Below are 26,769 nucleotides of genomic sequence, written 5' to 3' on the forward strand. Positions count from 1 at the left end.
AACCAGCTAATTTAATAAAAAAATATATTTCACCCTTTTATTCGAACACTGAAAGTTTTCTTATACGTACCATAAAACACAGCAAAATAAATAAATATTTTGCAAAACATAAAAAATTATTAATATTAAATAATACTAAATCTGGTCATGCAAATTTGAAAGATAGTTCTGAATTTTTAATTGGCTGTCTCATTGGTTGAAGCCACAGAGAACTGTGTGATGAAATGACTGGAAAACGAGGTGGCGCTATCTGTTATAAAAACTAATAACTAAGTAACAAAATTCGGTAGATCGCCAGTTGGACAGTTACGACAGCCCTTCCCCGGCTCCCAGTCATTTTGTACGTGAGAAAAACGGGCCCACTAGCAGTCCGGCAATAAGTCGCTGAAAGCTGGTAGTTTGACCTGGATTCAATTCCGGGCGAACGAGCTGGCAGCATCGGCGTTTTCGTGGTTTTTCCCATACGTAACGTGGGTTATAAGTCAGTTTCCTTGAGATAATTCTCCAGGAAAGTATCACTGACCTTGAGCGGTAAAGCCATGAAGGAGAAAGTAAGAAATTATTTGATTTTATAATTATATATTTCAAGATTCATAAGCGATAAAAATAATTAACAGTTGTCCCCGAAAAAAACAAAAATCGGTTGCGATTTCTTTCGATGTAGTTCCTTTCAGATTTGTAGAATTAATAACTAAGTTACGTTTAGACTTTTTAAAGGTTCATGTCGTAAAAAGCAAATCTTTTGTTTACGTTTGAACTTAAGGAGCTCTTTGCCCCCACTAAGTTCTTTGAAATATTAAACTGAAATCTGTTGGCTACACAAGCTGATTACGTTCGATTAGTAATTGATTAGACAGAAACTATAATTATTTAACCATCTATGCTTAAACTTTTTAAAAGTCGCTCGACATATTAGGCAGCAAATTTTCTGTTTATGCTTGAACCTAAGACAGACACGGCAGCCAGTTCGAACCTCGTCCGAACTACCAGTGTTCAGCGACTTTTCAGTCCGGCCGCTGATGGGCATCTGGCCGCAGGGCTAAGGGCGAACGAAGGCAAATAGAAAAGGAAAATTCTGTTTGAGAGAAAGATAATTTCGCAGCATTTGATGCGAAATTTTTTAAAGGCCAGATTAAAAACAGGTTAAAAAAACTAAGAACTTCTTTGCCAATTGTGTGAAAGTTGCCCTTTGCCTAGCTAACTGGTTAACTAAGCAAATGGTTAGGAGTTACAAATAATTCTTTGAGGAGTTAAACTAATTCTTTGAAATGTTCGACTGGAGTGTTATAACCCACCTTTTTGATTCAAGGTGATTGATTACGTTTAATTAATAATTCATTTAATTTGTTGAGAATTAAAAGAAATCTTTTGAAAACTAGATAATTTAGGATACGGTTTACATGCTTTCGCTATAAAGAATCAAATTGGAAAACAGGTTTAAAAATCTCGAAAAAAAGTCTCTTGTATAATTAGTTAAATGCTGAGGTGGATGACTTTTCTTCATATGTAAACAAATCTTTCCCATGTTTCATTCCTCCCGCCCATTTTTGTTTTACGAGCAGTTTCAGGGGGCTGGAATACTTGCAAAATAAACATCGAATTTATCAAGAGCTACCCGTGAAAGGAATTCTGTTTCTCAGCCACCGTTAACCTTGGATGCAGGACCCACAGTACTCTCTTCGAATCCATATGAGAAACAGCTGCTAAACTCTATTTCACTCCCGCTCATCGAATACTCTGGGTTCAACCACGGCTAACTGGAAACATTCTAAACTCCCGAAGGTCATAGTTCAACTCGGGTCGATTTGAGGCGTGGTGGAAATATTCTTCTCCTGCTTTCCTCTTAAGTACAAGAGGGCCATCTGCAGTTAAGCACAAGCACCTCTTAATCACAAGAAGGCCTTCTACACGCATTTAAGTATATTAACACGATAATTATCGTTCCTCCATTCGATTAGAAAAAAGAAAAAGGAATATTACGCCCAGAATAGGAAATCTGAAGGCTTTCGGATTTTATATTACGCCCTTAAACGTTTTTGTGTGTTACCTTTATTTAATAAACTAGCAGCTTCGCTGCCAGCCTTCGTCTGGCTTTTAAATGTACCGGGAAAATAGCTGAAGGGAACACCAAACGTTAAATTTAAAAACTGCGTAGAATTTTACTCTGCAGAACAACTTCATAAAAAAAAAGTTATTACGTATAACAAAATTACAATGAAATACGCAATATCCCTTAATACAAATATTAATTATCCTAATAAATAAATTAACCAACTTCCCTTTGCAAAATCTTAAGAACTCAAATGGTATAAAGGAGGTTAAGAACTTTGTTTCCTAAAAAAATCACTCAAAACTTTTCAATATCTTACAAACAGTAAAATAAGCAAAAAATAACATGAAAGCAACTCAAAAAACATAAAATTCCGTGCAGAATTTTACTCTGCAGAACAACTTTATCAAAAAAAAAATCAATAAAAATGTATTATATATGTGTTATATAAACATATGTATTATATAAATAACAATGAAATATGCCAATCTCTTAAAAACAGTGACATAAGAAATACGATGAAAAATTGTTGCCAAACCCAATTCTAAAAGAATGAAACTATTCAAAATGATGCGATTTCATCAAAAATCTATCAACAACAATAAGACAGGAAAATTGTTGCCAAAATCACATTTGTAAAGATGTGAGATGTGAGAAGTGTACTCGGAAGCTTCGTTTAAAAATGTTTTTAAAAATAGAAAATATTATCATTTTTCCAAAATTCTTCTTGTAAAAGCAGTCGCAAGTATGTAAGTTTGACGTGTCTAAAAATCAAAGAAACTGTACATTTTTAAAAATAAACTTTTTTAGAAAAAATCTCGTTGAAAAGGTGTTAAGCTCCCTTTGTTAAATAAATTCGTATTTAGTCGATTTATTGAAACAGGAAATTTATTTTAAGTTCGTAAAATAGCTAAGTGCCTACGTTTCGTGACGATGTGAAAATGGAGTATGTAGAGTAAAATCTCGCTTTCCTATAGCCCATTATGTCTCAAAATGACGCGATTTCGTCATAAAAACATAAAATTAAAAAAAAAAAATCGAATTCGAAAAAAGCGCTTCGAGGTGCACTGGCTTTTGTCTAGATGCACCTATGTACCAAATTTCGTAGCCGTGGGTCTGCTTAGCTTACGCGCAGAGCGAACGAAAGATGCACACACAGACAGACTCTTTCTTTTATTCCTTTTCCACCTGCAACCAGGGGGGGAAGTCCACTCCCCTCTTCCGGCCGAGGCCCTGGGCGAGAAGAAGGTCCTCTGTCCCTTCTCCAGTGGGTGACCAAGTGTTCTTCAGAGAAGGGGAACGTTACATCATGTTCCATGGAGTCTTACTTCTTACCTCCATGTCATGTTCGGTTGGAGGACTACGCTCTTTAGAATTCGATGGCTCTAGGTACTGTTGTTTCTTCACAGTGGCTAGAAACATTCATGCAGATTCTTCATTATTTCGTTTCTTTAAATAGAATATTATATAGTATTTAGTGGCAACAGTTTGATAGCCCTTTTAAGACTAATAGCCAAATGCTAATCTCTGGAATTCAGCGCATTTAAAGAGATAAAGTTAAAAAAAAGAAACCATAAGGTTCGGATTTTAATGATTGCTCAGATGAACTATTTTCAAGTTTAATATGGTTTATCAATAGTCATTATCGAAACATTTTATGGGATATTAGATGAATATTCACAGACTATCTTGGGAACGTTGCGTATCTTCTAGTTCACATATTCTGGAAAAACATGTGATTCTAAAATAAGTAATTCAATAAAAATACTAAATGTTTTAATTAGATGTATCATGAATGAAATGGGTATTTATTTAAATCAGTCGGACTAAAAATTGAAAAAAAAAAAATTTTTTTAACTGCATCTATTTCTCTTAAATAGTTTAGTTTGTTATTGAATAAGAGGTAGATTAAATATGAAATAACATTTTTCCGAATGGCAACAGACTCGAAATAAAGAGAAAAGACGCAAAATTCCTTTTCTAGACTAATAGCTCTTTTCAGCACAAAAAACAAGCAAAACAAAAGGTAGTTATACAGCATTATAACAAGCAAACAGCATTATAACAAGCAACATGAAATGAGGTTCACAAGGCCGGAGTGGTTAAGACCACTGAATGCCGCGTGTTGACCTTCTCGTCTGCTTCAGACTACAATATATACATTTTTTAAATGATAGAAAATCGCTCATTCGATATTACTTTATCACTCTTGTTTTAAAAGACAGTGAAAAGTCTATTTTATAATCTCTAAAAATTTGAAATATATAAATTTTACATCTCTTTAGTTGTTAGATGTTGAAATTGTAAAATCATAAGTTTCAAAAATGTCTAAAATACCGTAAGATTTTCGAAAATTCGGAAATTAAGCAACAATTTTTATACAAGTTTCATTAAAAAGATTTTTTTCCCGCTATGATTGCCAGAGCAAATAGTAAAATTATAGTACTCTTATTTCGTTCGTTAATTGAAAATAATTGAGAAAAAATAAATAAATAAATAACATCTGAAAGGTTTCAGATTTATATTTTTTAAAGGGGCGTTTTTTTAACATTTTGTCTGTTACCTTTATTTATTAAATATCACGTTCTTATTCGCACTTATACCTACGGTGACCAGACGTCCTTTATTTCAGAGGACAGTCCTTTATTTGAAGGCTCTGTCCTCTAACTTTATTTATTTCCTGAAATAAGCATATTGTCCTTTATTTTGAGAAATTTTTAGTACATTCCAAGCCAGCATAGCTGTAAAATTTAACTTTGAAATGAATTGCCTTGAATTTCACGACTTTTTGAAGCGTGAACCGGCACTTTTGCGAAAAATCCATACATCTGGAAAGTATGAGCAATAAATTATTTAATATCCTATATTTACATATTACATTATTTAAAACTCGTTGAACATATTAATGTCTGCTTCTATTGTTTTAATAAACCTTTTGAATTACTAAGTTTTTTGGAGTTTTATTTTATCAGGAGGCGTCCATAAATGATCGCAATATTTGGGATAATTTTGACCCTGCCCATCCCCAATCCCCATGTCACAATTTGTCACACCTTGGAAGACCCCAAATTAACATTTGTGACGTCACACGAACGCACAAACCCCCACCCCTAACACAAAATTATTGAGCACGAATTTAAATTACCATAACCCCCCCCTCATGTCACGTTACAAGTGTCCTTTATTTTCTCCGAAAAAATATGGTCACCGTACTTATACCATAAAATCCAGTTCAAGAGCAATATCTCAAAATAGTTTTAAATTTAGCATATCTTTAGAATTCCCGATACAGAGTCTCGCGCGCTGGAGATTAAAATGTTTTTTCTCTACAACGTTGCCATTGCTCGCTTTGAAATCTTTGAGTTTGTTATCAAAAATTCGTTAAAGTTTTACAAAATATGAAGTCGATAACAAAACAAATTTCAAATTTCAAATTTGGGCTTCCACATGCCCATATTCGCAGTAGGATTACGCCACTCCAAATTCGATGGCTCTAGGTACCGTTGCTGTATCACAATGAGAGAAATATACATACATTGATGCAGATTTTTCATTATTTAATTTCTTCAAATATAATGCAGGACTCTAACATTGGGTGGCAACAGTTTGAAACGTGAAGCTGACATTTATAGTGAACCAACGCAAAATCGCAAAACGAAAACAATAGTTCTTAAGGGACAAAGCCCCTTTGGACTAAAAAGTAATTGGGAATGGGATATTTAGTAATTAAAAATTAAATTATTACTTTAAAAATGTTTTTTGTAGGTAAATACTGCAATAAATGTATTACGATGGATGAAATTAAAATAAAAGAATAAAGGAATTAAATAAATAAATAAAGGAATTAGGTATTTTCTATATTTTTGCATATAAGGTCCGTCACCAGCCGAGCGGTAAAGACTCTGAGTTCGGTCCCCGAGGTTCGAACCGCGCGAACGGGCTGGCTGCATGGACGCTTTCGGGGTTTCCCCCATGTGTAAGGTGTATACAAACCAGTTTCCCTTAGAAATTCCTCCACGAAGGCATCCCTCCCCATAGGCACGCCTTCGAGGCTTTGTCGTAATCACATAACCATAATATTTTGTCAAATTAAATATTTTGTTGTTTTAATTATCTTGTCATTAGAAAATTAAGCTTAAGAGTCTTAGAAAATTGCGATAATAGGTACGATAAAAACTAATTTGCTAGGCTTTTCTTATGAAACAGCTGAAAGGACTTTAAACCTTTGAAAATATAAGGTTGTAGTTTTGCTTTGTTAAAATGCGTCGAAGAAATTCTGAGATATTTTTTTGACGAGAGAAACCTACAACTTGCTTTTAGAATCGTGAGAAATTGAACAGAAAAATAAGTGTAAAGTAAGCACGCATGAAATCTACTATTCAAAATATCATTTCGAAATACCTGAGAAAAAAATCGTTTAAAAACAAATTGCGAACAAAGCATCCAAGACATTTCAATAGCCATGGAAGCTGAACCGTTAAAAATAATATTAGTAATCTTTAAAACGATAGCAGTTAAACTGATTGTAGAAGCTCAAAGAATATTTAGAAAACCTGCTAATTAAGAAATCGTTGGGCATATTTTAAGAAAAAATAATTTTCATGGCCAAATCGCTGGAAATAAACCATTTCTCGCTGAAGCGAATTGAAAGGCAAGTTTACACTTCGTTAAGATTAGTTTTAGAAACCTTCAAGGTTCTTCATATTCTTCAAGATTATAGGACTTTTATGTTACAATTAACCAGTTATGATTTGGAGTTTTACTATTAATCTTCATCAAAATGAAACTTAGTTAATGATTATTTAAGTCCATGGTTTGAATGTTTCAGAATTAAAGCTCGCTTACAGTTACGTATTATTGCCAGCTCTGCCAGAATTTATTCCGGCTTTAGACATTTTGCTAGCCGACTTTTGAAAGCGCGCCGTTATTTATTTAAGTAAACTATTTTGTGTGTAGTATCGGTCTTCGTTACTTGAATTTAAACATTCACTTCTTTGTTATTTTAAGTACCGTAAGCGGTAGAGTTTCATCTATAGCATAAGCAGTGCCTTCTGTTAATTTCAACAGTTCAATAAAAACGTTATTTTAACCTTCAAAAAAATTTTGTGGTTTGAATTCAGACTGGAGCATAACTTATTGTCAGTATTGAAATAGGATCTGGCGGACACTGCGTTAAGCTTAGAAGCTTGACTCAGTTTCCGTTGTCTTACAAGTCTGTTATTGTCTTACAAGTTGAGTTAAGCTTATAACATTGAGTTGACATAAGCTTTTATATAAGTAAAACCCTGCGCTGTTTTTAAATACAATGAATTCAGCTTTTTTTGGGAGTGATAGAAATCGAATTATGTGAGATATGAAGAAAAACCTGATATTGAACTTCAAATGATAATGTTAGGTTTAGGTTATAAATCTGGTAAAGCGCATTACGCCCAAGGGGAGAGATGCCTTCATTGAGGATATTATAAGGAAGAGTTTCTTTAAACTGCAGGGCACTTTGATGTTTGTTTAACTTTTATGATAATTTTACAATTGCCAAATATTTTTACACAGTGTATCTGAAAATAGATAAAAATAATACAGATAAAGAAAAGACGAAAACGCTTCGACGCATTCTTTTTATAATCTAAACGTTAATTTTACTTGCTTTGCTCGTGACGATGTCATTTCAACTGTTACTTATTTAAAATTTTCACATTTTTCTATGTCTTAAAATTCGAAATTAAAGTTAATGACCTAAAAGTGCAATAGAACAAGCGAAAAATTGACATTTTCACTCACGCGTGTGTCAGATTTGCGCAATGCTTATGGGGTCCCACAAACTGTTCGTAATTATGCGGTGACTGCGTCGCCAAAAAAATATAAATGATAAAAAGGGGGTTGAAAAAAGTTTAAAAAGCTCTGTTATAAGGGATACTGGCTCGAAATGCGCAACTCGCCGCGCGCATTTTCTATTATATAAAATTTGCTTATTTTGGTCCCTCTGTACATATTTATTTTGGTCCCTTTTTGCCAGGTACCGTATATTCCCGCGCATAATTTCGTAACATCAATTTGGCGCCCCCTGGTTGTTGCGCGCCCGGTGACAGATGTCCCTCCTTGCCCCATCATAGCTATGCCACGGCCGTCGCCGGGACTCGAACCTGGACCTCTCGATTACGCGCCCAGAGTGGTCATAACCTTCGTACTACAAAGGATCTGTACACGTAAAAGGAAACATTGCATATGATTTAGCACAAGATATTAAAATGTGTTCTAAATTGCATATAGATATTATTTTTATCTTACTTTTGAAAATAAATCTTTCCTTTTATGTAAATTTGGTTTACAGTTTCGATGAATTTCAACAGCCTGGCGGACCCACCAGCGGCCGAGCGGTAAAGACGCGGAACATTGGTAGTTGGTAGTTCGGTCCGAGGTTCGAATCCCGCGAACGGGCTGGCTGCATGGGCATTTTCGTGGTTTTCCCCATGTGTAACGTGTGTACGAGCCAGCTTCCCTTAGAAAGTCCTGCACGAAGGCATCCCTCCCTTTAGGCAGATAGCCCTCGTGTGCTTTGCCATAATTGAATAATCACATTAAGAATCAACAGGCTGGTAACAGGAAATGAATGGTATATGTCTTTGAACAGTTTTTATTAGGCAAAAATTTGCATTAAAATCATGTATCATATCTATTATATTCATACCGTATTTTTATCTTTTATCATATTATAATCTCTTTATAGTTATACGTTTGACTTCTCCTCAGGAGTTTATCCTCGCGTTGTGTCATGTATTAAGTACATGATGTATATATCACTTGTTAGAAGTCTTATGCAATAACACATTATCATTTCTTAACTACATCACATTATGTTAAATGTATCGTAACCTGTTATTTACACAAATGCAACAATTTTACTGCCAAGGTATACCACAATTGTTTGTAATCAATCACTCGTTTTCAATAATGTACTCACATACTTGAATTAGTGTTGGCCTAAGGGTTCTCTAGATCAATGTGGACGTGGTGCTATACTAATTAACCGTAAGGTAGAGGCATAGTGCCCACGTCCTCCGTTCCTTATCCCTATCCTATTATATTCATACAAGTGTTGTGGCTATAATATCACTTAAAATTCATAGCTTTATTTCTTGAAGATCGTTAATCCCTCTTTTTAATTTAGATGTTTTTGATTCAATTCGCATTTAAGAAAAGTTAATCTTTTAAAAGAAGAGCAGTCTATTTCTAAAGATTTATGATAGAAAATTAAACTATAATCACGTAATTGGAAACTATTACCGAATCTAATAGAAAATCTCTCATTTCAAATAGTTGGAAGTATAGAATTATTGATTCAAGTTCAAGGTTTTATTATTAGACCAAACGGCAAATTAAGCCTGACTGACTATTAATTTTGTTTCGGCATCTTGCGTTGATTCACTATAAACGGCGAAACAGTTTTTAAATTGTTGCCACCAAATATTAGAGCCCTGTATTCTATTTAAAGAAATTAAATAATGACGAATCTGCATAAATATGTGTATGTTTCTCTCATTGTCATAAAACAACGGTACCTAAAGCCATCCAATTTTGAATAACCTACGTCTCCATCCGAATATGGGCATCTAGAAGCCCGAATTTTATTTCAAAACGAGCAACAGCAACACTGTACGGGGTAAAAAACATTTTCATCTCCAGAGCGCGAGACTGACAATCTGAAATTCTAAAGATATGCACTATTAAACTTGTGATACTGCTGTTGAATTGAATTTTATGGTTTGAGTAAAAAGAACATGATATTTAATAAGTAAAGGTAACACACAAAACCATCCTTTGGGCGTAATATAAAATCTGAAATCTTTCAGATGTTTATTTTTAACCCCAAAGGGCGTTAGGCCAGAAGGGTTATTAATTTCGTTTTGGCATTTTTCGTAGAAAACTGAAATTCTATTTCACTTTTCAGGTTGTTGCCGCCAAATATTACCGATTACAACGATACCTAGAGCAATCCAGTTGTGAATAACGTAATCCTTCACCGAATATTGGCACCAGAAAGCCCTAATTTGGGATTTAGAATTTATTTTATTATCGATTTCATTTCATGTTTTGTAACACTTTAAGAAATTTTTTATTAACAAACTGAACGATTTCAAAGCGAGCAGTACGGGGGGGGGGAGTCTCCAGCGCGCGAGACTGTGTATTGGAAATTCTGAAGATATGATCATTTTAAAATTATTTTGCAGTATTGCTGTTGAATTGAATTTGATGGTTTAAGTGCGAGGAACATGATATTTAATAAATAACTGTAAATTAATTCACTTAATCAATTAATTCAATTAATTCATTAATGTAATTCAATTAATTCAGCACTTCTCAAAAACGTATCTGCTGTGGATGATATTAAATGAAACTGACGAGAATTATTTTCAGCACCACAGTGAAGCGTAGTAGTATTCAGACAAATTTCTTATCCTGCAGGTTTCGTTAAAATTGTTCCATTTAAAACTTCTTGAATGGAAGGGAAATTCAGCCTAGCTTATAAATCGTGCATTTCCTGGGTTGTATCGTCTTACCATGAGGTTGCAAGCTTTGTTTACAAAGTGGTTAGTTTTTACAGCAGATTCGCTGCTTCAGACGTAAGTCTTTAAAACCTGTTAAAAGAGTAGCAGGGCTTAAATTGAGGTCAGTATCAGGGCTGAGTAAATAAATTGCGCCTGTTCTTCTTAATTTTGGGGATAAATTCTAATTTTAGTTGGAGCGCACCGGAGCCGGAGCCTTAGTAGGCTTCGGCACTTCTTTATGTAACTGAACAACAATTTCAATAGAAATTTGATCACGAAAATTTTATTTTTAGCAATAAAATAACATTAAAAATCGCTTATTAAATTGTAATCTCTTTGCATTTTATTTAATTTTAATCATTTAATTACTTCAATCTTTATTGATGCAATTGTTTTAATAAATAACAATTAATTATGAATTAAGTAATAATTAACAATTAAATCATTATTAATTAATAAACTAAATTAAATAATCACAACAATTAAATAATTATTAATCAATTTAATAATCATTAATTATTCAGTTTTTAAATTATCAATGCTTTTAATATTAATTTGATTCATTTATTTACTCTTGTTTACCTGACGGTCTTCCATAGGGCTCCGGCACTTTTAGAAATTAAGAGTTATTAAAAGAGTATCAGGGTACCATGAGTATCAGAACTTTCTGCTGATCATGCTATTCAGTTTAGTAGTAAAGAAGCGCTTATCAAATTGGTGAAATCTTCAAGGTAAGTTCATATTTTAAATTGTGCGAATTTGTTTTTTTAAGTTTTATTTTAAGTTTCTTTAAGTTAAGTACACTGCGTAAAAAAAGGGGGGAAGGAGACAGATTTTTATTATCCATTCTACTGGGCCGATTAACGAACTTCAAATTGCGTTTTTCATGTCTCGAAAGCGCGACTCAGGATGTACATTGTATTTATATATAGCATTGTTCTAACATAGGTATTTTGACGCAAAATCGGACTTTTTCTGAAATAACGTACCAATTTTTTTCCATATTTCGATTTTACGACTCAAATTATGCCTAGATATTAAATTTTCTAATTTTTGGTGAAAATTTTATGGACAAATTTTAAATTACCTTGGCGCATTCTTTTCAGTTTGGGCCAAGAATGTTTCACTCGGCGAACTTCTTAATATATAGCAATCTATTTTCCGTCCCTTTTTACTTCCTTGTACGAAGTAAAAAGGAAGTATTGTAATCGCGAAGAGTTTCAGGCAGCATATTTCAACGAAAATATCCATTTTGACCGCTATCGAATGCAATTTAACGATGTTTTTGCATGATATCTGTACGTAAGGACAAAATAAAAGACTCGTTTCCTCCAAAAAAAAATTATAAAACTGCTTTAAAATGAATTCTGAAGAGAATTTTTCGTGGCGTCTGTACGAACGTATGTACGTATGTACTTATCTCGCATAACTCAAAAACGAGTAGCCTCAGAACGTTGAAATTTTGTATATAGGGACTGCTATAATATGTAGATGTGTACCTCGTATTTTGGTTGCAATCGGCCGCACCAAACGTATATAAATATATTTATATATATATCCACACTGTTACCCGGCTCAATGATTTCAGTTTCTTTACTCGTATATGTTTGTAAATTGTACATTTTTTGCTTTAAAAATGATTGAATTTTGTTGTTTTTATCTTCCGGTTAAGGTTTTTATGCCTTTAGTAAATCTGTATGCAATATTTTTAGAATTATCAACAATTTTAAAGTTCTTTAATTGCCGCTAAGCCCTTTTTTTATGGCGGCCATTAATTATTTACATTTGAAACAGGAGACTAGTGGATTTGTTGCCAATCTAGAGAAACTTAGCTTCGCAACAACAAAGATAACGCTTTCGTTTATTATTGCCAATTAAATCATGCTTAATCCTTTCTGGAATTTTTTCGAGGAAATAAGTGTTTAAGATTTACTTCGTAATTTTTAATATAGATATTTTGAGTTTTTATGTATTTTTGCCTTCTTGCGAAGTGAGAACTGAATTAATTGAATGAGAAATACTCAATCGTCTGTTAAAAAACTGTTTCTTTTTCGTTTTGTTTGCTTAATTTCTTTTATACATCATTCTAGCTTTATTTGAATAGAACATGTGGTAACGATTAGATAATTCTATTCTTTAAATGATATAAATTTTGTGCATTATGAGTTATAATATGATGAATCCTTGTTCGCACGAAATATAATACTGTTAAGTGAATCTAGCGCCAGAGTGTCGCTATGGTAAACAAATACTAGAGTGAATTTTAAAGAATGTATTTATTATATTGTGGTTTATGCGCTGTCGGCGAAGTAGATTTAATTCAATCCAATAAGTTTAAATGAAATGCAAGAAAAAATGCATATAATTTAATATTCCGTACAAGGAAGTCATGTGGTGTATACATCAGATTTTTTAATTATTCAGGAGCGGGAAAAATCATCATTCTTACTTTTAATTAATTTGAACAAAGTGCGCAAGTCACATTTAGGTACAGCGGTTCTCAACCTTTTGTCTAACTCGTACCATCTAAACAAAAATATAAAAACTTTAGCACCACCACTACATTTTACAATGATTATTTTTCAATTTCTCAAATAGATATATATATTTTGCCATTTGTACAACCTGTTGGCTATTCGTACTAAATACGCATGTATAAAAAATATTCGATTAAAATGGGTTACCAATTTAATTATCAAAATTTAAGTTATAATAATTTAATTCTAAGTTTGAGTGCGAAATTTGGGCCTGTTTAAGAGAGATCGATTTCTTGATGTCTGGTTTTATTTCACTTAGTTTTAACCCTAAATTAGGATCCACTTTTAATTTTGTTCTGTATTTATTTTTCGAATACAGCATGGAAGAAAATCCTTGTTCGCACAAATAGGTTTTGCAAAAAGGCAATAAAATTTTAACACCTTTATTTGAAATGTTTTTAAATTGTTCTTTTCGGTTCAGCCAAACGTTTTGAATTTAATAGTTAAAAATACTTTATTTCTGTGCGTACCAGCAGTGGTACAACCGGTTGAAAATTCCTGCGTTAGGAGACTTGTCTGAAGTTTTGCGATTGCGTCTTACTGCAAACTAAATTCACACCATTTCATTGGGGGGGGGTATTGTTCCTCAGTTCACATCTAGACGTATAAACGTATAAATAAGTCTTAACATATTTGGGGAACTTTTGATATTCTGTGTTTTATTATGAAATGAAAATTCATATTGTATGAAAAGAAAAGAAGAACTAACATGACAATGGTAATGAAACTAGTTGCCTTAAAAGAGACTGAACAGAGGGGAAAGTGTAAACAAAATTACCATGGATTTAGGTGTTGGACGGACTGCTTTGATAGGGTGGAAAAGCAGAGGTCCAAAATCGAGTTTGGTGTGTGAAAAGAGCATGTACGGATAGTTTATGAAAGGTGGTGAATATGAAAAAGTGAGCGAGTCACTTTATTTGTGGTTCAGGAAATATAAGGAATAATAAATTCAGGAAATCGAAAAGATTTACGAAGTAATGTACGGGTTGAATAACGAAAATTAATGAAGAAAGGAAAAAAAAAAAAAAAAAAAGAGCTTTATTCGTAAATTCATTCAGATTTTTACAATACAGTTATTGTCCTTAAGCATTTTCTTAAATTTTTCGTTAAGTCATATTCGTTGAAGCATTTTTGAATTATTTCATCAATCTTTATATAATTTTCTTTCTCCTTTTTACTGAAGGCTCACCAGCGGCCGAGCAGTAAAGACACTGAATACTGGTAGTTCGGTCCGAGGTTTGAATCCCGCGAACGGGCTGGCTGCAGGGGCGTTTTCGTGGTTTTCCCCTTGTGTAACGTGTATATGAGCCAGTTTCCCTTAGAAAGTCCTCCACTGAGGCATTTCTCCCTTTAGGCAGATAGCCCTCATGTGCTTTGCCATAATTAAATAATCCAAAAATCCTTTCATTCGGAAGGAGAACAAACGCAGCCAGGAAGATATTTGTTACCTCACGGTTGCGTGATCAGCATGTATCGTGGTGATTCGTTTTCCGTTGTTACTCGCAAACGCAAGGTTTTTGCTATCGGTTAACTTATCGGCCAAAAGAAAGCTTTCTTCATCTGCCATTTTTGATGATTCTTCTTGAAGAACGATTTCTTTCGCATTTTTCGGTTTAGCAATCTGGCCCTGTGCAGTGTATCTAGTCCGATACAGAGTGCTCTTGATTGAAGGAAACACCGATTATAAATTCATTCCCCTTTTTCATAAAGTGGGCTGAATTCTCGTTCATAAATTCTTTGAATGGGTACCGTTTCTTTTCCAGCACGTTTCTTAACCTTCTGAAACCGGCTGGTACAGCAGTTGTACCAGGAGAATGACTTTCTCAGACGCCGGCATTAGTACAACTGTCGTACCATCCATGCCCTCCCCATTTTAGAGAATCGCCTATCTGTAGATCTCTGGGTGGTCCATTGTCGCTGCTCAGAGTAGCCGCTGGCTACGCATTATTTTCCTCTTCTTATCAGTTTGGCTACGTTTTGGCAAAAACCGCAGGTTTCGTCTCGCGCCAATATACTTGAAAATCAAATAGAGGCCATCTCTTTCTCAATCTAATAACTTTAATGCTAATTTTTTTAGTACTGACTTTTGCTATGATTAAAACGTCAGCGATTTTGCACGTTCTTTAAGCTTACCATATTTAATGTTTTTTAATCATAACAAATAAGAATAGGTTAATATTTTAGATTTAATGCCTTTCTAGAAAATAGGTAAAACCGCTTTTATCGTTTACTTCCTTTTCATACTTATGAATAATAAGATTTTATTTTGACATTTTTTTGTGGAGTGCATAAAACCCATAAGAACTGTTAACTCTTTCAAAGTGCCTCTATTATGTAGGCAATTTTGTCTGATTTATCAGGAGATAAATACAATTGTATGCATAATAGTTTTTGTGATTTTCATTCATTCAGTGATTGCTTTCAATGATTTTCATTGATTGTAAATTAAATAAAATAAATTTATCTTTAGACCCTCTTTTAGGATGAGATCTGCCCAAAAAGTATTTAAATATCAGTAAAGCTCACGTTACTTCTAAATTGAATCAAAACATCAGTTACATTGTATAAAATTTAGGCCAGTTTTATTTGCTGAAATTCTTATACTCCTCAAGAGATAAAGGAAATTCAGACAAGTTAATAAAAAATTTTGATATTGAAAAAGGTTGTTATTTTGTCTGTAATAAGGTGTACGTCAACTTACTATTAAATGTATGAAAATTAGGATTGGATTACGAAAAAGCACACGAACGCTATCTGCTTAAGGGGATGGATGCTTTCGTGTAAACCTTTTTAAGAGAAAATTGCTCGCATTTACGTTCCTGGTGGAAAACTCCACATGTAATCAACCCGTTCTTCGGGTTTGATTGGATTAATTTTGTTCGCTTACTGAATTACATCAACGCACACAACAATTACCTGTATAAGGGAAGTTATGCCTTCGCGGAAGACTTTCTAAGAGAAGCTGGCTTGCATTTACGTTACACAAAAACCGTGAATCCAACTATTTAGCCGAGATTCAAACCCAAGCGAGCTACAAGTGTTCAGCCACCTTTACCGCTCTACTGAAGAGCCCGTAAAAATATTGATAAAGGAAAAGTATTGAAATAACTGGTTTAATTTACTAACCTATATTTCTCAATCGACAGTACATAAATTACGCATATGAGGAGGATTATTTGTGAATAAATAAACTGTATTGCACTTTTCTCCACTATTTCATATTACGATGGAATTATTGCATTTCAAAGTTATTTCTCATGAATTAATTTTGCTCCGTTAATGATTTTTGATATTTTCAAAAAGAAAATTCCACACTTAAAAAAAAAAAAAAAAAAAAAAAAAAAAAAAAAAAAAAATACACGAGAAGATACTTTATGCAAAATTTGGCGTAAACGGTTTTCTTAATTTTGCTTTGAAAATATTCCAGGGTAATCGTTTTCAATACTGGAAGAAATATGAAAAACAGATTTACTACTTTGTGTCAACACCCAGTATGTCCTTATTCTTTTGAAAACGTGAAAGATTACTCTCTCTAAAATAAATTAGAAAATATATTATGTGCAAATAGAATATTCGTTGAAAATAAAATAGGCTTCAACCTTTGGATATAACGATGGTTTTAGACGAAATTTCTACCTATGAAAAGAAATTGACGTGTAATTAATTCTTCATGAACATTTAAAACTGTTCTCAAAATTCTTTTGATGATTGCATGTATAGGTCACGGATTTTTTTCTCTACTAACATAAACAAAAGCCAATTTTACAAAGAAAAATTCTCGTTAAAGATATACTTTCTTTGCCTGATAGTCCAATGTAATATTTGTTAAAGTTAAATGATTAAACGCAACCAATGTATTTCGGGTTTTGATTTTTATATTATAACAAAATTATCGAAAAAAGCAGATTTAAATCTCTGTTATTGTTATGTAAAGCTTTATTATTGCTGTAAGTTCATCTCAAAATCTAATTGTATTGAATCTCATTCTAATCATCTAAGGGTAATAAATATTATTATTATTATTTCATTAAATTAGTCATTACCATTATTTTATTAATGAAAATATGTTATTAAAAATCGCATTCCAACCTGCAGACTTACAAATCTAGTCCGTATTTACCATATTTTGTTAAATTTTGTTCTCGCTTTCTAATTTCTAATACCAAAATACGCGAATATAAATGAAGAGTGAAAACAAAGTTAAAAAATTCACAAATTATTTACGAGATTGATTAGAAATAGTGAGTGAAATATAAACATTGCATACATTTTGTTCTAACTAAATTGGGCACTGGATATGCATCCAGTACTGCATATTTATTTATGCACTATTTATTTAGAACTTCATTTAAATGAAAGGAAAATAATCATCGAAAAAATTGCAAATCTAGCAGCCCGTTTACTATGGGACGTAAGCGTCGAACAAACATGTAAATTTTACTCCATCCATGGAGGGGGACTAACGACTTTTCTCATTAGGAAAATGTCAAAGAGGGGGCAAAACTGTTTCGGATCACGCCGGTCTGAAGGCTATATTATGAGAATTTCGGCCCGTTTTTAGAAGGTTAACGTTGAAAATACTTTTCTTTGCCTCACATTTTGCAATGCTCGGATTGCATTTATAGCGTGAGTCTTATTATTTCCGCATCTTTTGTTATTAGCATTCCTCTGCATCTCAATTTCTTTTCATTCAAGCAAGTCAAAGTAATCAAATTACTTCGATTTTTTCCTGTATCTTCGATATTGATATCCTTTATGTTGTAGTTGCAGACATTCTTTGCCTTTTGAAGTTTGAACAATTTCCATCTATTTTCCAAAAGACACACTAGGGAATCAAGGTATCCCCTTGTCAGTCCATAACCCATCTGCGAGAATAAAGGTTTCTTCCTTTGCCTGCGCGGGGGGGGGGGGCGACCTCATTCCGAAGAAGAGGTCGTTCCCTTAACTATCTACTTTTACCTTTCGAAGCCAGAAGCAGCCAACAGGAAAAGAAAAATAAAGAAATAGAAATGCGAGTTAGGATCTCAACAATTCTGATGTTTTCAAATACTTAAAATTATTTAAAAGATGACAAGAAAATACGGAATTAGTTAAATAATATTCACAATTCAGACAAAATTTCATTAATCGTATTAAAGAATTTAAATGGGATTTGAATCTAGGGTAGGACACGAACTGCTCGAAATTTAATTGACGACCCCTTTTCTTTTCTATTCAGAAGACCCCTTTCTTAGCAGGACTTAGACGAAAAGGGCTAGCTCATAACCAGAAGCTCCCCCTAACCCGCTCCCGCGGAGATAAATTCACAACATAGAAATTAACGTTTTGAACCAGCGTTTAAAATGAGCTGTGTGCCAAAGATAGCTATAATTGGAAAAAGACAATGTTATTGCTGTATGCATTTTACACTGAACATTAAAAAATTTAACAATATTTACTCAGATAAAAAATAGAATAAAATGATAGATTCAGCTGAAGATGATGGTTCGGTAAAACCATCGAAACTAGTCCTGTGAAAATTTTGTAAATTAACGCTGATTTTTGTTGTTTGACTTCTGAATTAGTATGAAGTTCCATGTTTTATTTATTTATTTTTTTTGAATTTGCAGTCTTTTTTTTAATGCACATGTATTCATAATCATTTTACTTGCATGCTGACTGAGAGATTTTTTATGCTGTTTCTACGATAACTGTAATAACAGCTTTTTAAAATGAATCAAAAAAACAACCTCACATTGACACAGTTTTAAACATATATGACATAAATGGCAGAATTTCTGCTAATCTAAGTTTGATTTTTTGCCTAATTGTGAATTTTACATTGGCATATTTCTCTTACGATTCAATATATAATAAATATATGTCTGATTGTTATCTTAGTTCTGACAAAACATCTTTACTCACAGTACCTAAAACAGTTATTTAATTTTTCAAAAATGGGAGTTAAGGATGCAAGTCTTTTTATGCCAGTCGCTGTGATGTTTTATACTATTATATTTTATCTAGAATGCTAATCTAGCACAAAATCGAATCAATAATTAGTTACAAAGGATACAATAAGTACTTAACAAAATTAGTTTGTTAAGTACTTGTTATTCTTCTTGGTACTATTTTGGTACTATTCACGATACCGAAGATATTATTGATTAACTCATAGAAGTCGGATGCTTTTTGATTTCCTGTGAGGTGGAGTATTCCTTTTTACCTACACATTTTGAAAAGAACCGGGAGCTTGGTCCAGTTTAAGATCATAGCAGAGTTTTCATTCTATATGCATTTCGTCGAAACTGAGAAAGCATATTTTTTTTCTACAGAATTCAAATATTCACCTCTTTCCTTCTTTAGAAAAAGAATATCACTTTGAATTCTTGGACTACACTAAAATTTAGCGAACCATTTCTTTAATTTGCTAATACTAGGTAAAAGGAATTCCAATTTTTTCTTTCCAAAAATCATAGCTTTAAGATGACAGAGCTCTTATGACAATGCAACGTGAAATATCTTCACTAGTCCACCTGATTTTTTCCTTCCTTTTTAGCAATGCATTAATCCGTGTCTTTGTATATTTAGCATATTTTATGCTTTTAGACGTTTTTCCAAATTCTGCGATTTGTGCCTTTTTTTTTTCTAAATTTTGCTATTTTAGAATTTAATTTCTGAATTTATGATACCAATTTTTTCTAGACGTCATCCACCTTTGTCGCTGAACAAACATTCTAAAATTTTTCTTTTCTCTATTTCTTAATATTTTAATACAATTTTCTGAGGATATTTTTTTGTTCTTCAAATTATCAATGCATTCTTGTTTATCTTAGGACATTCAGGGATATCTGCATTTTCATTTGTGAGTTTTATCTCAAAATCGTTCACATTTGATTTATTATTGTCATCATCAATTTCGTTTTCGACCTCAAAATGAATTTTCTTTGGGCTTCTTTCAAAAGTACTCTACGTTTAGTTTCCTTTTCTCTTGTCTCCGATTTCTTGGTGTTATTTCGTTTACAGCACACGGTAAATTTACTTTCGGCATTTCAACAGTTTCTTTTCGTGGCTAGCCAGAAAAGCGATTTTTCATATCATCTTCATAAACACTGCACAGAAAACGTTCGCTGCAGATTTTTCTGCTCTCCCCATTAATTTGACATTTATGCATCCATTCTTTGTTCAAAAGCAAATTGTCATTTGGGTTCTTTGCTCCCATGAAATACACTATCTCATTCTTTCGTATCTATAATTAAATTAATTTCGTATTTATATCGTTGCTACGCCGCAAAAAGCCACATTACGTAAACGATACTTTATAATATAGAATTTAAAAGGAAAACTAATTAAAATTACATATATATATATATAAATTATTTTAAATATTTGCATTATTAGAAAACAAATGTGTATGATTAAAATTAATTTTGAGATATGCCACCTCTATAAAATTACCTCGCAGTTGAATTGAAACTACAGTTGCCGGAAATCAGAACAGGTGCAGCATAGTGACGTCAGATTATTGCCGGTCAAGAGGCCCCCCCCCCTATTAGGCTCGCGTCGGCGAGGAGTCGAACAAAGGAATGAACTAGCCCTTTCTGTTCTGTTTCTTAGTGCCTTTACACTGCATAGAAAATGTTCGCTGCATAACGAACAGTAGCCAGCTTTTCCATGGAGGTAGAAAGTTAGAAGTAGTCCTAAGTGAAAGTAGGAAGTAGTACTTTCTTACCTCCAATGCTCTATATCATGGGTTAACAGCACAAAAGTAACCCACGAAATCTGCGACTTTTTTTTGTCTTCTCTTTCTAAGAACCTGAATTTCCAAGAAGATGGGTGCTACAAAAAGTCATTTATCCCCATGAATGCGACATTTTATTGAGGCTACAAGCCTCTATTGTATTTTATTAGGTATTTTAAAAACTGTGCATGCAAAAAAAGTATTAAATTAAAATCTGGCATATGCTAAAGTAAAAATGAATTTCTTTTACACTCATTTTATAGTTTTATAATGCTTATAAGAATAATGATCTAGATCCTGTATATTAACAGGAATTGTAATGATCTAGATCCCGTATATTAATAGGAATTGTAATGATGTAGATCTTGTATATTAACAGGTTCTTGTATTGAACAGGAATTAAAAAATTTCCAAGCTGTAGATTTTAACTGCTGATATATATATACTGTATATATGCATCAGTTTTGAATAATAAAACTGATAGATTAAGGACATACATAAAACTGATACGTAATGAACCTATCAAATATCGAATTTGTAGCGTACCTTAAATTAGCTTTCTTGTCTAATTAAATATTAACAAATCTTCTCAGACAGTAGAGTGGTTTTAAATTTCGAATTTACCTTTTTTGGTAAACAGTTATAATATAATTTTAATATTATCTTTAGTAAATCTAAAAATTAAGTTTCTTAAGAGGTTCTAAAATTCATACCAATGTCATTGTAATATATGCCTTTTAAGCTTTCCGTTTTTAATCATTGAAGTTATTTTAAAGTTATTTATCTTCTTACAAATTCCATATTTTAATATTAGGAACGTTTAGGTATTTATTCTGTTTACCAGTTATTTATATACTTTGACATACATTTAATTTCTAATACACATTTAATTAATAATAATTGCTAATTATGAGCATCTGCAGCATTTTCATAGCTAATACAAAAAAATTCGAATTCCCTTATATTCATGTTTAGGGATTTTTAATTTCCTCTTAATCCATTTCTTTTTCATGTATTCTTTTGTACTGGATTCAAGTTTTCATGTATGTAAAATTTTGTTTATTTTTGTATTGTATTAATGCGAATTTATATTTGCGTGATAATTTTCATACAGTTTTGCATCATAACACCTTGGTATAGATGAATCTTCAGTATGCAACTTATTTTTCAGTCTAATTTTCTGGCTTAATTATTTGTAAAATTAATTATTTGAAATTATTTATAAAGAAAGATCCCGCTAATAATATTTCTAACTGTTGTAATTTATAATACGAGTTTGTGTGATTTATAATATACCTCATTTATAATTTTTAAAACGTTTTTCAGCGGTATTGGAATTAACAGTAGATTACTCATAATATTCTACATTTAGATGGCTTACATTACAATGGCACTGCCTTCTTCGTTGAGGCTTTCCTGTTATATTCCTAATATTTCATAACGGCATACAAATATGTTTAACTCATTCACCAAACATGTAAATCTATAATTCAGCATATTTTTTGTGTTTGCTAGTGCTGTATCTTCTATTTTTCTTTAATATATTGTTCAACACATAGCATCTTATCAGCTTAGTTTCAAAAGTTCTTACTATCAAGCGGTAAAGTCACTAAACATTGGTAATTCGATCTTACTTTCAAATCCGAGAGATACCGCAGCTATTTCTTCCTCTGTACATATTTACTGTGGGAAAATGCATCGTAAAAATTTCAGTTTATGAAGTAAAATATTTGTTTAAATTTATTCTTTAAAAATATAAAACTTTTCAACTTTAGCTTGTCATATCTCTTTACAAATCCCTTTAATAAAAAAAATAAACAAAGAAAATTAACGCCATTTCTGTGATTGATATCATGGTGCAAATTTTACAAAAACATAGAATTTATACGGATATCAATACAGTATGGATTATTTCTCCATCTAATTTGCTTAACATGTTTATTCCAGAATTTCCCTTTCATATTGACAGCGTTTAACTATTAACGTTTAACATTTTGACTTTGAGTCCCACTCGTCAGAAAGATATTGAAGGTGCAGACTTAATTCATTATTCTAATAAGAGTTTTCAAATGTAAACAAATGGGGACGCGTTAGGCTTAGTGGCACTTAAACTAGATTGTTGATAATTCTACAACTATTGCATGCAGAAAACTTTAACCGGAACATACGAACAACATAATTCAATTAGCTTTAAGGCAACAATACAAAAATGCACAATTTATCAAAATATAAGAATAAAAAAATCTGATGTGTACACCACATGACTTCCTTGTACGGAATATTAAATTATACGCATTTTTTTCTTGAATTTCGTTTAAACTTATTGGATTGAATTAAATCTACTTCGCCGACAGCGCATAAATCACTATAGAATAAAGGCATTCTTTAAAATTCACTCTATTTGTTTAACATAGCGATACTCTGGCGCTAGGTTCACTTAACAGTTATTATATTTCGTTCATATTATAATTCAGAATGCACACAATTTATATCATTTAAAGAATTATCTAATCGTTGACACATGTTCTTTTCAAATACTATAATAAAGCTAGAACAATGTATAAAAGAAATTAAGCAAACAAAACAAAAAAGGAACAGTTTTTCACAGACGATTGAGTATTTCTCATTCAATTAATTCAGTTTTTACTTCGCGGCAAGGCAAAAAAAGATTAAAGCTCAAAATATATGTATTAAAAATTACTAATTATTAAAAATTAAGTAAATGTTAAACACTTATTTCCTTGAAAAAATTTCAGAAAGGATTAAGCATGATTTAATTCGCAATAATAAATGAAGGCGTTGTCTTTGTTGTTGCAAAGCTACGTTTCTCTAGATTGGCAACAAATTCACTACTCTGCTGTTTGAAATGTAAACAAGCAATGGCCTCCATGAAAAAAAATTATTAGGCTTAGTGGCACTGAAGCAACTTTAAGATTGTTGATAAATTGTTGAATTAACCGGAAGACAAAAACAACATAATTCAATCATTTTTAAAGCAAAAAATGTACAATTTACAAACATATAAGAAACTGAGATCGCTGAGCCGGGTGACAGAGTCGATATATATATATATAAATCTATTTATATATGTTTGGCGCGTCCGATTGCAACCAAAATACGAGCTGCACATCTACATGTAATAGTAGTCCTATATACAAAATTTCAATGTTCTGAAGCTACTCGTTTTTGAGTTATGCGAGATACGTACATACGTTCGTACAGACGCCACGAAAAATTCTCTTCAGAATTAATTTTAAAGCAGTTTTATAATTTTTTTGGAGGAAACGAGACTTTTATTCTGTCCTTACGTACAGATATCACGTAAAAATATCGTTAAATTGCATTCGAAAGCGGTCAAAATGGATATTTTCGTTGAAATATGCTGCCTGCAACTTTTCGCGATTACAATACTTCCTCTTTACTTCGTACAAGGAAGTAAAAACTTAGCTTACCGAGGAGAGTAACAGAGTGAGTATATATATATATTAAAAGATAAATTCTAGTACAAACGTTAAAAAGCTGCTTAAATACTGTGGTTCCTTGTGCGACAGTTCACAACCAAAAAGGGAGTGTTATATCTTTAAATCCGTTTGGGGAATAAGAGTCCTTTATTCTTAATTTACTTTTAATCTAGATCTGTACAGTAAAATCTGTACGTACGTACAGATTCTACTCAAAAACATACTTTAAATGGATACTAGAGCCGTCAAAATGGATATTTTCGTTGAACTATGATACACGAAATTTTTCGCGATAACAATACTTCCTTTTTACTTCATACATGAAGTAAAAACTGACCACAATTGGTTTTTGAAAATTTCCGTTATTTCACAAAATATTCACGATAATTAAACTAGTTATTTGATTAATATTATGTATTAATATTCCAGTGGGGTAGCGAGCATAACTGGCCCAAGGCGATATTTTCCGGAGTACCTTTGCAACTTAATGCAATTACCTCCACAACTTCGTTAAGAAAACTGAATTAATTAAGAAAGAGCATTGGCTAAAGGGAGGTGAACGAAACCGTTAAGGGTTTACTGTGAAAGAAATGGATAAGAAGTCCACGCTGGGGACGAGAAATTCTTTCTTCTTTCAACTTGTTATCCAAGATTGAAAGAGAGAGAGGTGATGATTAAAGGCGAATTCCTGAATGCATTGCATTAATGGAATCGGAAAGGTTGGAAGACAATCAGCCGGGAAACATAATTTTCCAGGGCTTGGGAAAGGTATATTAGGTATTACGGAAAACCGCAGTAGTTGCTAATGCCTTGGGAATGGGCGGGAGGGGAGAGAGTCTTGCGACTAAAGCTCGAAGCAAGGGATGGAGGAGCGAAAAAGAGGGGGGGGGAATAGACGATTCAAGAAGGCGAAAAGTTCTCCGACCGCCCGTGGCGAGTAGAAGAATAGGAGCAACTTTTCGAGCGGAAAGGAACCGTGAGGAAAGTTAACTGTAAAAAAAAACGGAGAAGTTTTTAAGAGAATTAAAGGGAAGACAGGTGAGGAAAAGTGGTTTAAGTTGGAGATGAGAGGTGGATTAAAAAGGGGGAGAAATAAAAAATAGGGACAGGATTAAACTGATTTACCTGATTGTAGATGCTAATTGAAGATATGCAAGCTTGTAGATTTAAATGCAGATTGCTGAAAAACAAAAATTTGTAGCATAAAAGTGTTTAAAGTAATATTCCGGGAGAAATAAATTTTAGTGATTGCAAAATTTACATGTGGTTTAAGAGTTAAATAATTTATTTGAATTGATAAAATATTAAAGAGTCAGTTAATCTATTGTAAATTAGAATCTTAATTATCTGGACCGTGATTTGTGAAAAGCTGAGGTCTTGGCAAGTGGAGGAGCATGTTAACTATAGCAGCACGGATAAAGGACCGAGAAACTAGGCCGAATTAAGTCCGGCGGGCATATGATAATATAGAAATAGTTAAGGGTCGCCGGGTTAGGCCCGTGAAGTGCTAGTTAATTTTAAAAATTAGAAAGAATTCCTAGTCAAGCAGACACCTCCGCTTTGGCTTCCTAGGAAAGATGTTAAATGTTCTATCTAGAACGCTCCTAGGTCGCTTAGCAGAGCTGGGCTCTGCTGGGTCATAGGCAGGAAGTGAATGCAAGACTGGGTTTTCAATCTGAGATAATCTATTGAAGAATTTGCCCGAAAAAGGCATCAAGGGGTAGAATTTTGAGATCATTGTGAAGCACTTCATTACGGACGAAATAATGAGCATTTGTCAGAATACGAAGCGTGACGCTCTGGAATACTTTGATTTTCTTCAGATGACTATTGGCGGCAGTAGACCAGACGACGGCACGTACGTCAGGATCGGAAGAATGGTACTCTTGTAAAGAAGGATCTTGTTATTGAGGGAGAGGTTGCTGGTTCTTTTAAGGAGAGACATCAGTTGGGTTCTTGTAGTTCTGGCTTTGGAGATGGCATAGTTGATGTGGGTATTCCAGAGCAGCTTCGCATCAAGATATACTCCCAGATATTTGTAGGAGTCCACCCAGGGTACATTTTCATCAAATAATCTGAGTGGAGGGAGTTGACTATGGACATTCCTCTTTCTGGAAAAGAAAACTGTGGCGGCACTTTTTGCGACATTAATTTTGATTTTCCAGTTTATGAGCCAGGACTCCAAGTCTGTTAAATACAGCTGTAGGTGATTGAGAGTGGCGTGTAGTGTTGAGTGCTGTGAAATGATGGCTGTGTCGTCTGCATAGAGTGCTAAATCGACACTTGGTGTTTGTGGTATGTCATTTACATACAAGTTGAAGAGCGTAGCGCTAAGAATTCCTCCCTGAGGCACCCCCGCCAGGATAGGCCGAGGAGAAGAAACAGAATATTTAACTTTGACAGAAAAGGTACGATTAGTGAGGTAAGAGTGCATTATGTGCACGAAATTAGCCGAAAT

General features: G+C 33.0%; 1 long non-coding RNA gene across 1 annotated transcript in view; it reads left to right on the plus strand.

Annotated features, from left to right (window-relative positions):
• The first annotated feature begins 300 nt into the window (after nucleotides 1-300).
• Nucleotides 301-26,769, plus strand: part of LOC146993056 (uncharacterized) — a 101,154-nt gene continuing 74,685 nt past the window's right edge. The window contains exons 1-2 of the long non-coding RNA XR_015038447.1: nucleotides 301-551; nucleotides 11,193-11,324. This is a non-coding gene — a long non-coding RNA (uncharacterized LOC146993056). The remainder of the gene's footprint in view (nucleotides 552-11,192; nucleotides 11,325-26,769) is intronic.

The sequence above is a fragment of the Stegodyphus dumicola genome, chromosome X1, assembly GCF_044657685.1.
Source record: "Stegodyphus dumicola isolate Sdum_Otavi_A_Nest chromosome X1, ASM4465768v1".
NCBI lineage: Eukaryota > Metazoa > Arthropoda > Arachnida > Araneae > Eresidae > Stegodyphus > Stegodyphus dumicola.